Raw genomic sequence first — 3,901 nt, forward strand, 5'->3', positions numbered from 1 at the left:
ATGATACAGATTTCAATATCACAGCATATTAATATCACATTTGAACACGACAGGAAATAAGCCTAAACGTGCTGTAAATAGGTCATTATTATAAATAATCTCGGGACCACGCTGTTGATACGTTTCGACTCCTTTATAATTGCCAGTTCGTCTAATTCCAACTCGTCCAATTACCACATGGTCTACTTTTATTTAGTCTAGTCTAATGCCAATCCGTCCTCCAACATTTTGTCTAACAACCATTTCGTCTAATCACAATCTGATCCTATAATTACTTCGTAAAATCACCAGTTCGTCTAAGACCATTTCGCCTCATAACCAGTTGGTCTAATATCCATTTTATTTTCATTCACTTCGCCCAATTAACACTTAGTCCAGTTAGACCAAATGGTATATGGACTAAATGGCTATTGTACCAACTGATTATTAGACGAAAATGTGAGTGGACGAATTGATGGTAGACCAAATGATAGGAGACGAGTAGATAATTGGACGAAATTTTGACCAATTAAAAATAAACTCACTGAATACCATCACTTGTCATATAATTGCCCCATACATTACACAATACAAAAGAAGTGAGTTTTTAATGACATTACGAGTCATGTGTTTAAATCCTTTCATTTGGGTACATTTTACTAACGTGTCAAAAATACCTTTTTTACTTATATTTTTCTCCATACTGAAATTACGGCCGCACTTCAAATAATTAGAACAAAATGTCGCAACAGCAAAGACAGTTCATTAAAAAAATCAACTATTCGTGTATAAATGGGACCATAAACACACATTATACAGTGCGTCCCACAAAAAACGAAACCGAGATTTATCATAACTTAATCATAAAGACAATAGACAATTGACCTATCATTGTAAAGCTTAGAGACTCCTCTTTTATCTGGTATAAATAACATATTTCTATTTCACGCATGAGCATGAGTGAGTAAAAACAAGTTGAAGAAAGAATTTCAAAAAGACATTTGGCTGGGGTATCTGAATTTCAAAAAGAAAGTCACACGCCTAAAAAGTCTAATATCTGCTCTTTAATTTGATGCATCATTCACAGAAAATAGTCAAGAAATAACAAAGTTCGGTTCTTTCGAAACAATGCGTGTATTTCCATAATTTCATTAAAAAACATGTTTTGATCAGTTTCCCACCGAAGCTATCGCATGGTTAACAAAAGATTTTATGCTTGGCTAAAGGTGAACAAAATGGAGTGTCGGGCGAGTCTGAACACTAGCCTGGAAAACCTCTTTATCTTATGAAATTATTGAAATTCAAGCCTTATTTCAAATACACAGAATTTCATTTTATTACCATTTACTGTGATTGAGGTATCAAAGTAAAGAGCAGATATTTAAGATTTTGAAAATGTGATTTTATTTTTGAAACGCGGATACCGCCCGCCAAGTGACTTTTGGTATCCTTTCTTCAAATTGTTTTTACTCACTCATGCATGAGTAAGAAATTTTATATGTTGTACCCGATGAAATAAGAGATATTACACTTTACAATGATGGGTCATTTGTGGGATGCACTGTATGATGGCAAGTGAGGGTAGAATAAATGCTTTGACATTTTTTTCAATAGAATATAATAAGTATTCAAAACATCCTTAAAAATTCAAAATTATCTATATCATCTGTATCTACCCCTTAAAAAAACTTGAACAAAAAGATTCAAAATTCTACATAATTTTATTGGTCAATGTATGCAAACAAAGAAATTTGGTTTCAAATGGCTTTTAAATACATATGAATAATAATACGCAAAGATGAAAAATACCACATTCCATAACAATATAGGAAACTGTACATAAAGTAAACAATAAATAATAAATAACTTTTTCCAATACCTTTTAAAATACCCCTCATAACTCATAATGCATAAGATGTCTGTATGCTGCTATATCCCTCCCTCGTATGTGCGGAATATAATCACCATAAAATTAAAAAAATGAACGTATAAGAAATAAAGATATAATATAAAGTTTGTACAAGACAACCGTGAAAGTGAGTTATTATATTAACACACACACATTAACAATGTCTCGCTACTTCCATGAACATACGTACTCAAGGTCACTCTTAGATGTAGTAACATACATGTACATATATATCCCCTAATAACAAAATACAAATTTCCTCTTGCTTTTGGAGGAGGGGGGGTATTAATGTATTTTCTTTTTTCTGAATCATTCTAATGTGGCAGCAAAGTCAGTATTAAAAGGAGGTAATTATTGCATACTCCTTTAGATGAAAGGAACAGTAAACAAATTGTTAAAAAAAAATACCAATAAAGAATGTGGTTTTTTTTTTAATCAAAGCTATTGTTTAGATACAGTACATGTATGGGACAAATTATACAAATGTGAGCAATTATATAAACATATATATATATATATAATATACATTTATAAGGCAATTAGACTTACATTAATTTCTACAACTCTATTGCAGTGTACATGTATTAACTCTAACATACAATGGGATGCATTTGCATTTTCTATCCCTTCCAGGTAAATGATTAACATGCAAACTATAATGGATAATACATAAATGGGGGTCATAGCACCTCTGTATTTCTTTTTATCATGAATTAGAACTAATCTATGAAACATTTCCTTTTGCAGATTAATGTCAAGTTGAATACTCATATCCTGGTTTTGCATAACATTGAGTCATGCCTATTAGAAAGTGGTAGGTAGGACAGTCAAAGATTGAAAGAAAAAAATGAAAGAAAAACTGGAAATTTACATTTCAAAGCTTGGAGTCATTTTTACCCAGAAGCCATTCGCTCAGTTTCGTTTGTCATACTTGGTATCTATTGTGTTTAAATCAACGCTTATCACTTTATTTGTGTATGAGTTAGTTCAAGTTTATTTTTGTCATTTCCAACATAAGCATAAACAAAATACAAATTAGATATTATCACAAATCAACAACAGATGAATAAAATTCTACAATAGTAAAAAGAAATGCTTGTACTGAAATGAGGAAGACCCGGATGTTGTTGGTTGTTTTTTGCCAAATGAAATAAAAAATTAATATTGTGTGTGATATGAATAATAAATATATAAATTCGCATCCATATTAATGTCTGTGATATCAACTCTTCCCAAGCATATTAACAATGTTGTGATTAGTCCTATATAAATTAAAGGTAATATCCGAAGCGAACGGAAACGATAAACATTATTAGATGTACTGGAAAGTCGCACAACGACTGTTCAAGTTGCATACAATTTCACTTCTTACCAGCTGTATACAGGCTGAGTATTTTGGTTGAAAAACACTAGAATTCGTGATCATCTAAAATGGGTTTCATTCCGGTTCTTAATTACCTGAAATCAACGATCTCATTTATGTTCCATATTATAGACCAGAAATGAAATACTCCGAAAATATGCTTTGCCCAATTGATCGTGGGCCCGACAGCCGCTGTGCAGCGCCAGATCGACTTTAATCGTTGAACGCCTAACAGGCTAGCAGCAACTCTCACCTTTTAACGTCTTTTGGTCTGACGCGGCCGGTGTTTGAACCCCCGACCTCCCGGTTGTTAGGCGGACGCTCTACCAACTGACCCAACACGGAGATTACGTGAGGTCTGTATGCATAGACGACGAATTATTTCCTAATTTCCAAAGGTAAACGCATTCGAAATTTCGAAAACAGTGTGCTGCAGAAAAAAAAAATGACTGGTGAAATTTTAATTCACTGTTTATTTGGCGCAGTTTTGTGCCTGGTATTTACTTTCAAATCATATGAAAACATTTTTTCCTGACATAGCAGTTTTGGTCAATAACATCAAGAAAGCTAATCACAAAAATATGATCTAAATCAGAAAATAATGTCTAATTTCAATCTCATTCATTCCATTTTTTTTTCTTTTTCTTTTT

Source organism: Lytechinus pictus, chromosome 17 (assembly GCF_037042905.1).
Source record: "Lytechinus pictus isolate F3 Inbred chromosome 17, Lp3.0, whole genome shotgun sequence".
Classification (NCBI taxonomy): Eukaryota; Metazoa; Echinodermata; class Echinoidea; order Temnopleuroida; family Toxopneustidae; genus Lytechinus; species Lytechinus pictus.